This window comes from Pelodiscus sinensis, chromosome 2, assembly GCF_049634645.1.
Source record: "Pelodiscus sinensis isolate JC-2024 chromosome 2, ASM4963464v1, whole genome shotgun sequence".
In the NCBI taxonomy this organism is placed as follows: Eukaryota; Metazoa; Chordata; order Testudines; family Trionychidae; genus Pelodiscus; species Pelodiscus sinensis.
This window is the reverse complement of record NC_134712.1, coordinates 8,949,057-8,962,688: the sequence shown is the minus strand read 5'-3', so window position 1 is coordinate 8,962,688 and position 13,632 is coordinate 8,949,057. Positions and strand designations below refer to the sequence as shown.

The 13,632-nt window shown below is 49.4% G+C and overlaps 1 long non-coding RNA gene across 1 annotated transcript; it reads left to right on the top strand.

The window, feature by feature from the left end:
• The first annotated feature begins 9,077 nt into the window (after positions 1–9,077).
• Positions 9,078–10,618, top strand: LOC142826683 (uncharacterized). The gene is made up of 2 exons (XR_012900883.1): positions 9,078–9,207; positions 10,246–10,618. It is a non-coding gene; the product is annotated as an uncharacterized LOC142826683 (long non-coding RNA).
• Positions 10,619–13,632: the final 3,014 nt, after the last annotated feature.

Here is a 13,632-nt window from a genome sequence, read left to right as displayed (position 1 = left end):
TGTGGCTAATCTACATGCCTCCGTCGAAGGAGGCATGGAGTCTGGACACAGCCTAGGAGAGTGGTGCAGTACTGGAATGGGTTACCTAGGGAGGTGGTGGAATCTCTATCTCTAGAGGTCTTTCAGTCTCATCTTGACAAAGCCCTGGCTGGAATATTTTAGTTGCTATTGGTCCTGCTTTGGGCAGGGGGCTGGACTTGATGACCTCCTGAGGTCTCTTCCAGCCCTAGAGTTCTATGATTCTATGAAAAGTTATTCTCAGTTTGCAAACACACAATGCTCTCAGGCAGGCTAGATTAAAAACCCCAAGGCTTTTTCTACACTGCGCCCATTTGGCGCAATGAATATGTAAATGAGACGAAGAGTGGAATATCGCCACACCTCATTTGCATAATTAATGAGGTTCCATTTTTGCACAAAAACCCCCTCTTGTGCAAGAGCCGTTCCTCTGCATTTTTTCAGGAAGAACGGCTCTTGCGCAAGAGGGGGTTTGTGCGCAAAAATGGAGCCTCATTAATTATGAAAATGATGTGCAGCAATATTCCACGCTTTGCCTCATTTGCATATTTCTTGCGCCAAACGGTTCATTGTAGACATGGCCCTGCAATCTGCCTCAAAATCTCCAGGGACAAGGGCAGTTCTGACTGCTCCAAAGCCCTGGGGTCTGACAGGATCCAGACGATCTAGTCTGAATTCAGAGTCCCAAGACTAGCTCTGAAAAGCCCTCTTAGCTTGGCTTTTTGCTCCGGTTCCAAGCTCTGCAGATTTCCTAACATGGCCATGCGAGTGTCCTGTCCTGCCAACACTGACTGTCATGACTCAGTCGACTGCAGTCGTTGCTCTGGGACACTAGGGGGGGGTAATGCGGTTGCGGACAGGCAGCGAGGAGCAATGTGTGTCTTGCGGGGAGGTTGTATCACAAGCCTTACAGGAAAAAAAGAACAAGCGGGAGAAAGTGTCCTCAGCCTGCTATTATTGATGCCATTGGCTTTGAATTTTGCTTAAAAGCTTTCTGTTTTCGGATCCCATTACAGTGCCACACAGGCCATTAGTTAATTAAGTTATGCCACTGAAGTCTCTAATTGCCTGGCGGTGTTACTACTCATTTTCTGCCAGCTCTCCCTGGGCCTTTCCCTTACCACCCTCACTGCTCCCCCCAAACACATTTGGGAAATAAAATCCAAGCCCAGGTGGCACGGAAGTGGAAGGACATTCATCCTTGGTGAGGTGGATCCAAGCCTGGCTCCCCGTGCCATGGGCAGCAAATCACCGGTTCCAAAGGACGGCGGTGCTGAGAGCGTTGGGATGCAAATAGGGTCGTCGAGATGCACTGAGCCCTTGCAAACGCATTGGCATTGTCAGTGCCTCGAAATGCTCCCCTCCCCCTTCTTCCCACTGCTCCTCCTGGGACAAACCGAGTGTTTCCTAGAAATGGGTGAATTTCAACAGGACACACAACCCCACTGGGCTGCTGTGAGGCTGGTCAAGGACAAAGCATCAGGCAGCAGCCCAGTACCAGGGCAGGTGCCCCACAGAGACACAGGGAGGAAGGGGAGCTGGGCCAGAGAAAACAGAGACGTCCTGTGAGATTTCCTCACCCCTGCACAACCTGCACTGGGGGTGCTGGGAAACATTGAGGGTTTGGGGCCTCTAGGGCTCAGAGCCTGGGAAATCTATCTGCCGAGGCGCTCCCTTGTGCCCATCATTATGATATCTCAGCACCTCCCTTCTTTTCATGTGCCTTCCCCCATAGGAGGCCCATAATCCCCATCCCTGCAAGGCCAGGATGTATCCTTACCCCTATTTTACAGATGGGGAACTGAGGCACGGGGATACTATCCTACAGAGCTACAGCAGTGTAACTGTGTCCTTTGGGGTGTGAACGATCCACCTGCCTGGGGGACACGTTTATACTTACCTAACCTCTGTGGGGACAGCGCTGTGTTGGCGAGAGAGCATCTCCTGCTAAAAGAACTACCCCCTCTGTGCATGAAGACAAGCCCTTGGGCACCTGCCCAGGGCATCAGAAAGGCCACCACAGTCTCATGACTCCTCGCCCAGTGCTTTTACAGCAAGTCTGTCCTGCCAGCTGAGTATGGGCAGCTTTTCAGAACAGCGTGGGCAGGGCCAGATTAAGGCATGGGCTAGCCGGGCAGCTGCCCGGGGCACCAACCTATAGGGGGCGCCTGATAGCAGCTGTAAGGGGCACGCAGCAGGGGGTCTCCCGGATCGCGGGCTGCAGCAGCTTCCAGCGGCCGCCCGGGGTGGGGGGCCGCGTTAACCCCCGCAGTGCCAGCCAGCAGCGCTCTTCCCCCCTGCACAGCCAGGCTGGGCCCACCATGGCCAGCCCCGGGCTGCATGCCAGCGGTGGTAGCTGGGCTGGGCACGTACGTCCTGCCTCCGCCAGCTCCGCACACGCCCTCCCTCATGCGCCAGGTGGAGGCGGGGCCACGCATGAGCCCTCTCCCATGCTCCAGCGCAGGGGCGGGGCCACGCATGCACACTCCCCCAGCCCAGGGGTGCAATTAACCTGTCTGCCAGGGCACCGGAATGGCTCAGTCCGGCCCTGAGCATGGGGGGAGAGGGCGAATGGGACCCAGAATGCCTGCTTCCTCTCCCTTCTGAGGCCACATCTCTCTGTGGGAAGGTTGGCAGCTGGTCCCATCCTGGCGACAAGCCTGTTCTATGCCAGGGAATAGGGGGAGGTGTTGGACATAGGGCTGCATGTACGGCCTCAGCTCTAGCCCAAGCCGTGCAGAGCTGTTGGGACGAGGGGAGTGGGTGATTAGGCAGCCTGGCCTGGCCTACTTCTGCAGCGGGCCCCGCCAAGCAGGGTCACCCTGGCCAGGAGCTCTGGAAACTCATGGAGCCACCCTAAGAAATGCTGCTTCTGCGAGCTTTTGCCTCTCGAGGCTGCCTCTTATGCACTACTGAGCTTCCTACCCCTCCACTTACAGCAGCTAATGGATTGTAGGGCTCTGCGTTCCTCACAGAAGGTGTGCCTAGGGCTGAGTCTCTAAGTCGGTGGTTCTAATCTGGCCCAAGATGGAAATTGTGTGGGCACAGCTCCTGAGAGGTGCTGAAAACAGCCACTTCCATTGATTACAGAGCCTCTCCCTGGGCTGCTGGCTCTCTTCTGAAGCAGCACAGTGTAATTGCCAGCTCTGCAGAACTGGCACTAGACATAAGCAGGCTAACGGTGTGTGTCTACAGAGCACTCCAAACAAGCTATGCAAAAAATTGCATAGCTTATTTCAAAATAGCTTATTTTGAAATTTGGTGAGTCTACACAGCACCACATTTCAAAATAATGCTCTATTTCAAGCCATCCCTTTTTTCCTGGGATGGCAAAATAGCGTTTCTGTTATTTTGAAAAATATTTCCACATAATAAGAGGTTTGTGTAGACACAGGGTAGCTATTTGGGATACTGGAGTGTAGATGTACTCTAAGCCTTTGTCTACACTTAAAAGTTGAAAGCGCAGCCACTATCAGCCTTAAACTGTGAGACTACGTCTATACTGTAGCCTTCTTCCGCAAAAGCTTATGCAAATGAAGCACGGAGTGGACTATTGCCATGCTTCATTTGCATAATTAATTAGCAGCCGCTTTTGCGCAAGAGGCTTGTGCACAAAAATGGAGCTGTGTAGACAGCTCCATTTTGGTGCAAAAATCCCCTTTTGCGCAAGAGCCGTTCTTCCTGAAAAAAAGAGGCACATAAAAAAGCCACCTTCAGCACATCTCAAGGCTGACAGGAAAGCAAGCCCAACATGCCACACAAGGAGTCTTAGAAGGACTGCAACCTTGCAACACATTTTCCCACTGTCCATGTAAGAGGTATCCTGGAAAAACTCCACCGCGTCCAGGGAACGCATCTGCTCTTCCAAAATATTTTTCAGAAAAGCAGATGCACTCTTTTGGAAGCCCTGTAAACCTTGTTTCGTAAGGAACAAGGGCTCTTCTGAAAGAGAGTTTTTTTTCCAAAATTTGGTCCTGTAATCCTCGTTTCATGAAAAAGAAGGGCTCTTTTGAAAGAGGGTTTTTTTCTGAAATTTGGCCCAGGGTAGATGGGCCAAATTTCGGAAAAGCCTCTTCCAAAAAAAGAATCGGAAAACTACGGAGCGCAATTTGCATCCCTTTTTCCGCAAAAGAGGTGTAGTGTAGAGATAGCCTCAGTATAATACAAATTATACTGGGATACATTCCTCTACCAATGACAGGTTGCCACCTCTAGGGCATTACAAATGTGATAGCTGTTTAATAGTGCACAGCAATACTCTGTAACGGTCTAGGGCAGGAAGTCATGAGGGGACTGTATCCAAACGAAAGAAAAGTTGAGGACACAATGTTGCTGCTGCTTCTGGAATGTGATTGGGGTAAACACTTTCCTATTCTCTTGTCAAAAACACCACCACATTTGTAATGATCACAGGTAGTCAGGACCGGGGATTTGCTTCTGTTCCAATTGTAGCCCCTCCAGCATAAAGCCTTGCTAGGACATTGGGTCAGTGCCGAATCAGGGGGAAGCATGGTCCTTTACCCTTGTGGTAGAAAGTGCCTTTGTATCTGAGGAGTAGTTGTCAGACAGTCCTCTTCCCAGAGCTTGTGGTGGGGTTCAGGGTCACCCGGGCTAAGGCTACTGAGTACTCTGAAGACAAGGGTTGAGACCTTGAGCTTGACGTGCCCCCACACCACTAGGGTAGAAGAGGGTCTCCAAGCCAGCTGGAGGTGGTAGAAAGTATCACTGTTGCTATGTAAGAAGTTAGTGTTAGCAGGGATACTCCTAAACCAGGACTGAGGAACCTCAGGTCCGCGGGCCGGATGCAGCCTCCAGCTTGTCTGGATCTGGCCCCCAAGGCTCAGGGATCCCCCCCCCACATTGGGGAGCCCATGCTGGTGCTCCAGCTCCCCTACCACCCACCCACGAGGCTGGAGCACACAAAATCTACCAGCTTGGGCCCCTCTAGGCTCTGGTGTGTGAGGGAAGGAGGGGAGCATCTTTCTCCTCAGTCAGAGGCTTTTCACTTTGCTTCTCACTTGTGTGCAGCCCGCGACTGACTTTTCTGTGAGTCAGTGGCCTAAAAAAGGTTCACCGGTCCTGTCCTAAAGAATGAACTGAATTAGCCAAGTGTGGCCATGCACCTTCAAACTCACATTGGTTACAAACACGTCCAAATGTTTTTCTCCGCACACCGGCCTCACCCGTGACTTGCTCAACCAGTTGTTCTTCGTCCAGGAGCTGATCTTCTCCAGGTGTTGGGCCATCTTGGCCATCGTGGGCCTGTCCCGAAAGGGAAAGGGGGCTGTGTGTCCTCTGCATATTGTCGGCTCTTGAGTCCTGGTCTCATCCATTCATGTAGTGGCTGCGTGTGAATGATGACTAGGACAGGGGCTAGAATGAATTCATGTGGAGCGCCATAAGGGAGAGGTGGAGATGCAGTGTCCCTCCACTATCCCGCAGGTGCACGGGTAAAAGTGAATGGGAGGGCACCTTGCGCCAGCATCCTTCACAGGAGGAGGGGTGGCTTTGGGCCCCCGGAAGAGGTAGGGCATCAGGGCAAAGATGCGGCCTGCCCTTCATGGAGCAGCAGCCAGGAAATCCAGGGCTGCAGTGGCGGAAGCTGGGTGACGAACTCACAGGCTGCCTCTTTTTTTCCCCCTCCGCATCCATCGGTGCCCCTGCTGGTAGGGTCCAGAAGTGCTGCCTCACCAGCGCTTTAAGGAGGGTCCATTTTGGCTGTCTGCGGGACGGTACCGGTGGCCATTTTTTACTGGTAAACCATCGCAAGCTACTTTCACCTCTGTATGATGTGGCTTTCCAGACAGGATGCCGGCCATTTTAATGAATGCACCCTGCCACCTCACGGAGGGTATGTCTACACTACAGAGTTTTGTCAGGAAAATGGCGCATGATATCTCCTCCCGCCCTGCGAGCAGCGCGTGGCACTTTGAAGTGCCGCGTTCTCCTTGCAGGGTGGGGGTAGGATGGGAGGAGGCTTCACGCACTCCCCCCACCCCTAGGCCAATCAGGGTCTAGGGGCTGGGGCATGTGTGAAGTCTCTTTCCGCCCTGCCAGGGGCATGGGTGCCTAGTGGGAAGAGGGGCAAAGGGGCTCCTCCACCCACAGACCAGGAAGCCCAGAAGCTGACCCCACCCCTTCTGGGCCAGCCCGGGGCTATTTCAAATTTTTTTGAAATGGCCACCGGCCAAAAATTATTGCCCACCCCTGCTCTAGCTGCAAGCAACACCTGCTGTGCTAGGAAGACTGACGAGAGGGCATAATAAGAGTGTAGGTGCTGTAAGACAATTGCCAGAGGCTGGGCAATTTGATTTGTGCTTCCAAGGGCCAGAAGGGGGCCAAGAAGGTCTCCAGAGTATTTAACCCAGGCTCCTTCTCTGCCAGGGGTGTCATTTAAATACTGTGCATATGCTATAATGCAAAATGCACAAACTCACTGACCCCCCATGGTTTGGGAAGACAAAGTATTTACCACCAAAGGTTGGGCTTTTGCGAAAATGTCCATCGCCTGAAATCTCAAGCTAGAGAGAGGTGCCTTATAAATATTCACCTTGTTCACTATTGACAGAGATTGTACAAGCCTGGAATGAATCTAATCAAACTGAGAAGTTTGAGGCTAATGTGTTTTTCTCCGGGCAAGGAGCTGTTTCCCTCTTCAATAGAAGGGAAATGGTACAGTTGTTTAGCACAGCCGTCAGCCAGCTGCTGTGGGTTGCCATTTAGACAGTGGAGAAACAACACCCAAAGGCTACCAGGCAAGGCAAAGAAGAAAACTGCTTCTGACAAGTGACAACATGTTGCACTCAGACTGCTTCTTATCAAAACATACGACAGTTTAGGAATCTACTTTTTTTTAAGAATATATATTTAGCCCCACTTACTAAATTGACTATCTCCTTTGTTAGTGTGTTCTGCCACCAGCTCTAGCACAGCACAATCCTGCACTTTCCCCAGACGCACCAATTGTTACTCAGGATGTTGCCACCAAATATTTTATGAGGGAGAAATGCGTTATGAGATAAATGACCCAATCGGCAGCTCACGAAACGAATAGCTTAGCAGCAGTGGCACGTGTGTGTGTGCATGCAAGAGAAAAAGAGAAGAAACATCAGGGGACTAAGAGGTAATCTGTTTTTCTCTGTGCAAAGGGTTTGGTTTTTTTTTATCATCAGAGTATCAGGAATATGTCAAATAAATTGAATTATATAAATCCCAATAAGAGGGATGTGAATTTAAATGAAAACCCGGAGGAGGGAGTGAGAGGTCATTTGATGATGACAATAGGGATTTTGAATCATGCTAAGAAAAAACGCTGTGGATTTTTCAGTCTGCGTTGCTGGGGTGTTAATTTAAGCAAGCCTGGAACCTCTGAGCTGAACTCATCAGGCTGAATTCTTCCTCGTGCTCCGCCTAGTGCTGCTTGGTCAGACCAGCACAGAGGTCTCCAACCAATGACTCCAGCATCCAACTTTCTTCAGGAGGAGCTCAACCTCTGCTCTGCCCTAGTTCCCACCCCCACTTCATCCCAACCCCTACCCCTGCCCAGCTGCTTCCATTGCTCTTCCGAACCAGTTCCACCCCTCCCCGAGTGCTGCATCCCTGCTGCTCCACCTCCCTCCCAGTGCCTCCTACACATCACGGAACAGCTGATCCATGGCAGAAAGGAGATGCTGGGAAGGAGGGGGAAGAGCTGATCTGTGGGGCCACTAGTGAGTAGGAGCCTCAGAGTGGGGGGAAGTAGAGGCTAGAGGGGAGCTTCTCTGTCTGTAGGTACTAACCACCCACTGATATGTATCTGTGGGTGCTCCAGCCCTATGTCTCCAACATGCCACCATAAGGATTCCATAGCTTCATATGCTGATTTTGCCCTGGTGCAAATGACAGCTCAAGGGGCAAGGAGATGAATTGGGCTCATTTCGTGTGTCTTACAACAAACCAGCGGGTTGACATGAATTCTTTCCTGCCATCTATTGGTGAGTAAGGAGGAAGACCTCATGTCTGCAGGGACATGTTGACTTTACTTCAATGACCAACAGGCAAACCTGCTCTGCTAAAAGGACCAAGTGTGGCTGCTTTGATTTAAAATCCAGTGAAGTGTGGCCGCAAGGGGAATGAGATGTTGTTATCCATGCCATATGGCTAAAGGCCAGCGCATCTGTCCTTAACAAGCCCTACTCAAAGAGAGTCATCTCACATTGGATTCCACTCCCTACATCGGGTGGTAGTCATGAATTTGTGTGGCAACAGGAGTACGTCCATGCACTCTCCACCACCATGAACAAGAACAAGGGCTAAGTCTACACTGCAGAGGTTTTGCAGAAAAACTCGTGGAGCATCCACGCTACAAGCACGTTTTTGCACAAGAAAAAGTACAGTAGATCATCAGAAGACAGGGCTTTTTGCGCAAGAGTTATTCTTCTTTCTACAAGGAATAAGCCTTTTTGTGCAAGAGCTCTTGTGCAAAAAGGCATGTGTGGATGGACACCAAGTGTTTCTTGCACAAGAAACCTGTGTTGGAAAAAGCACAGGTGCTCCGTTGGCCATTCTGTGAATGGCCATCAGAGCTTTCTTGCACAAGAATGTCCGTGGCAGTGTGGATGCACTCTTGTGCAAAAGCACATGGCGGTGTGGATGCACTCTTGTGCAAAAGCACATGGCGGTGTGGACACACTCTTGTGTAAGAACGTTTTGTGGAAGATCTCTTCTGCAAAAAGTTCTTGCACAAGAAGCCTGCAGTGTAGACGTAGCCAAGGTGTTCCTGCTGGGAGGGGTGGACTTGTCCAGAACGGGTCCGAAGAGCCATGTCACTCTCCGCTTCAGTGTCTATAGACAGAGCTGGCTAGAGGCCAGTGAAAGTTCTTGGTTTTGTTCGGTGACTGTCGGATCTGAAACCAGAGAGGTGCAGTTCTGGGGGCTACGTGTGTGGGGACAGGGTTGTGAACACAATGAGGCAGAGGCCAGCTGGTGAAATCACAAAGGATAGCCCCGTCCCGGTGATGGAGGAGCCTCTGAACTCAGCAGTTTTAGCAATGAGCAGCAGCAGGAGAGGTGGCCTTCAAGGTGGATGTGATGTCACAATCAGTGGTGGAGGCATCACTCTCACATTTCCTAAGGATAGGAGGGGAACCCGTGTGATCGCACCCCTGGACTCCAGCCTTCACTGACCATAGCCAACACACAATACATGAGGTAGCAGAAGGGAAAACACTTGTTCATTGGTCACGGTGGAAGTAACTTCACATTTCTTATGGGGACTGTCCTATTGCAACCCTTCCAGCTCTTTAAATAGCTCCCCTGCTGGCTTTTGCTACAGCTCAGCCATCTCTTGCCAAAGTTGAGCACCAGGATGCACCCGCTTACCTTCATCTCTGCCCATTGGACTTCCACGCCACAAAGCTAGGAAACTGAGACAAAGGACGCTGACCAAGGTGCTGCGGGGTGGGAATTTTACTTATTGTTTGTGTACTCCTGAGTCACTGTTGTGGTGTTTTCCCAAATTAATGCTGAGTTTCCTTCTCTTCAGCATAACACTTTTCTTTTGATATATCCCGACTCCGTGCTTGTGAGTGGGGAAGTATGGGCGCTTAAAGATGCCCTTGGGTGAGGTTTAGTTTTCCCCGGTAAGGGGGTGGATCTTGAACTAGTTCCCTTTTATGTCACTAAATGAAGCCGCTACATACTCAACATAGCCCTTGTTACTGTCGACATTAGCTTTATCTGAACATGGAATTGTGGGATTTTTGATGAATGCATGAAAAGTATCAGTTTTAGGCGATGACCTAATAATGATTTTTTGAGATGGGACCATCAGCAACTCATGCTGTGATGGCTGCGGCAGCCATTTTAACAGTATAACCGCTCCTCGAGTTACAAACAAGTTATGGACCAACACTTGGTCCGTAACTCGAAGTGTTCGTAACTCAGATCCCATAGAGTTACATGGCGACTGCGCTGTTCCTAAGCGCGAATCGCCGTTCGTAACTCAGACCTGCAGTTACAACCACTTTGGTCATAAGTGCGGATGGTCATAAGTGGAGGTGGTCGTAACTCAGGGAGCGGCTGTATTGTCATAATCAGCAAATAGCATTGTTTTACAGTTGGATATACCAGGGATGTGTCCTTAGCTTTTGCTTCAATGTGACCTTACAATCATTGTAAGGAGACATTTTCTACTAATTCTGATTGCCACTGTGGTCATGAGAGAATTTAATCACATTTCTCTTTCAGATGCTAATTTGGTTGTGCAGAAGAGGCTTAGTGATTGGGTAAGTCCAACTGTACACAGTGGCGAAAGATATTAGATTACTATTGGCTAGTACTAGTTCTTCAAACATGTGAAAAAGATACAGGCTTGTCTGAGCGCCAGGTCCATCAGAGAAATCCCATTCCTCTGCTGACGGGGGGGAGTCTGTGCTTTGCCCAGAAAACACAGATGCGGAGTTGATTAATCCAGCGGCACCAACGAGAGATCATGCTGAATCTGGCTATCAAACTCAAGCAGAAAATATCAGATGTTTCCATATGCTAAAAGCACCTCCTATCCCCCTGGACATGTGAAGATTAGGTGATGGTGGTGGTAATAAACAGACTTAAATAAAAACTGTGGATGTCGGCACAAATCTTGCTACATCACATTCAGCAGGACTAAACTGAAAAGGGTTGAGAAATAAGAGCTAAATAGTATTATTAGGAGCCCCTCTCTTACCTTAATGGGGTTGGAGCTGTGTTTCTTTTACCCTGCTTGCTAAGGGCTGAAATTGCTGAGAGCTGACATCACTTGAGGCGGATGGGCAGAAGTAACAGCCAAGAGGTGGACGGCAAGGGATGGTGACTGAGAGCCAACAAAGAGGCCAACAGAGCCATGGCAGAGAGCGTGAGCAGGTGGATGGCAAGTGAGATTTCTCTTTACCTCCCACCTTCTACAGGATGGGAGATGGGAAGTGAACTCTGTGGACGCAACTCTGAACTCTGGATCTGCACTGACTAAGAGCAGCAACTGTTAATGGGGTTCAGTGAAGGGTTGTGAAGGGTATATTTAGGATGCTGGACTTAAGAACCTGAGAGGAAAAGGACACTACCCAACCTCCTTGGGGTGGGACCGTTACTCATGGTCATGTTATGAGCCCTGTTTGAGGTGTTTTCCCAAATTAATGCCAAGTTACTTCCCTCCCTTTTATTAAAAGTTTCTTTTCCAGGCTCAGACTCCGTGCTTGCGAGTGGGGAAGCATTGCCTCCAAGGGTATGTCTACACTACAAAACCCTTGTCAGGAAAATGGCCATTTTTCCGACAAAACCTGAGTTACGTCCACACTGCAATCGCGTTCTTCCAAAAGTGACTCAAAAGAACAGAGTTTTTCCAGCGTTGGGAATCCTCTTTCACAAAAAGGCGTGTGTGGATGGGAAAGAGGGAGTTCTTTCGGAAGAAGAGGAAAGAGGAAAAAGCACAGGTGCCCTGGTGGCCACTCCGTCCAGCTTACATGCGAGAAAGAGTCCATTCAGTCTGGACGCTCTCTTTCAAAAAAGCAGATCACTTCCTTGATGCATTTTTGCATTGTGGGTGCTCTCTTTCAGAAGAAGTTTTTCCAGAAGATCTCTTCCAAAAAAAGCTTCTTCCAAAAGAAGCCTGTAGTCTAGATGTAGCCCCAAAGGGGCCCAGGTGTGTTGTGTGAATTTCCCAGGTTACTGGGTGGGAGCTCGAGTCACTTCTGTGTTGGATGAATGGAAAGCAACCCCTTGATATTGAACTCAGCCTTGGCTGCTGCTGGCTCCATCTGGCAGAAAGGTTAAATCACAATAGAGAGAGACAGGGAAACTGATCTGCTGAATATAGAGAGCTATGTTCCACTGCAAAATCCCACTCCAGCAGCAGATGCCATAATTTTTGATGGGGTAACTCTTGAGGACATGATGAAGCCGATTGTTAGCAACACATCTGAGAACTATGCCGGGAAAGTTGTCGTTCCATAGCTGGAGACACAGCCGGAGGGTTACAGAGGGATGGATTTGCTGTGGGATGTTTACAAGTTCAGTTTCATAATCTAGACCAGAAGCACAAGAGGAAAGGGAGCCCGGAGTAGGGATGTGAATATTTAACTGGCTAACCCGTAAGCCTCACCCTTAATGCCTCGCAACACCTACATGACACAGGTGGCACATTACACCTGTTTGACTGGGGAAAAGCTGATGCACAGAAGTTAAAGCCAAAATTTTCAACCCTGGGTGCCTTTCAAATTAGAAGCCTAAATCCACACTTAGGTACTTAAATTACAGGCCCAACTCAGAGAGCTACTGGAAAGCCACATTGATTTCAAGATAGTGGAAAGGCTAGTATAGACACCTCTGTTTGATCATTTTATTCTCACACACTTGCCAAAGATCACTCAGGAAGGAATAGAACCCAAGTCCGCATAGCAATCCAGGCCTAGTGTCATACCACTTATCCACCACCAGCCAGATAGAAAGAGCTGCCAAGCCAATGTTTGGGACAATATAACTCACCCCAGGCTTCACAGCTGGAGTCTGTGTTTCAGCTTTCTGAGAATTTCTAGGAGTGCATTCGAACCCCTGGAGGATTGGGACTTGCAATGAAAATAGCAACAGAGAAAGGTTAATTAGCGGGCAGGTACATTCGGCTGACAGCATTTCACTGAGAATGTGTTCAGAGAGAGTAAAACATCAAACCTAAGCTTGGGGAACTGAACTTGCTACAGGAGGGTTTGTGCTACTGGCAACACGCAAGTCTCAGTCCAGTGTTGGCTACAAACAGTGAGTATACAGATCAGGACCCTTTGAAAACTCCTCCTGGGACTTTCTAACCCTGTTAATTTTATCCTGTGTGAGTTGGGACTTGTACTCTGGGCCTGATTCAATCCCTGCCTCCATGTACATGAGTAGACTCAGCCCCTTAGGGTATGTCTACACTAGAAAGTTAGTTCGAACTAACGGACGTTAGTTCGAACTAACTTTCCTATGCGCTACACTAGCGCTCCGCTAGTTCGAATTTGAATCGAACTAGCGGAGCGCTTAGTTCGAACTAGGTAAACCTCATTTTACGAGGACTAACGCCTAGTTCGAACTAGTTTTTAGTTCTAGATGCGTTAGTTCGAACTAGCTTAGTTCGAATTAACTAATTCGAACTAAGTTAGTTCGAACTAGCGCTGTAGTGTAGACGTACCCTTAGTTACCAGCATTGCAGTGAATATGCAAATGAGATAATATAATTTCGTTTGGGTGTGACTGTTCTAATGAGATGGGTGGTCTTTCGGCTACAGCACAGGACTGGGGTGCGAGAAATCTGGACTCACATTCTGTCTCTCCCACAGACCCTCTGTGTGACTCTAGGGAAGTCACAAGGTCTATCTTTGCCTTGGTGCCCCATCTGTAAAAAGGAGGAAATCGTATCACCCTATGCAGTGGGGTGTTGGAAGGAAACATTCCTTATTTGTGTAATGGGTCAGGGATTGGACTGAAACTAAGGAGGGCTATTTCTAGCTCTGCCACTGAAATCCTGTGAAACCTTGGGCAAATCCCTTCATCTCTCTGCAACCTCTCTCTGACTCAGCTATAAACTCTTTGGGGTGAGGATTGTCTCTCACTGGCTATGTCTACACTGGC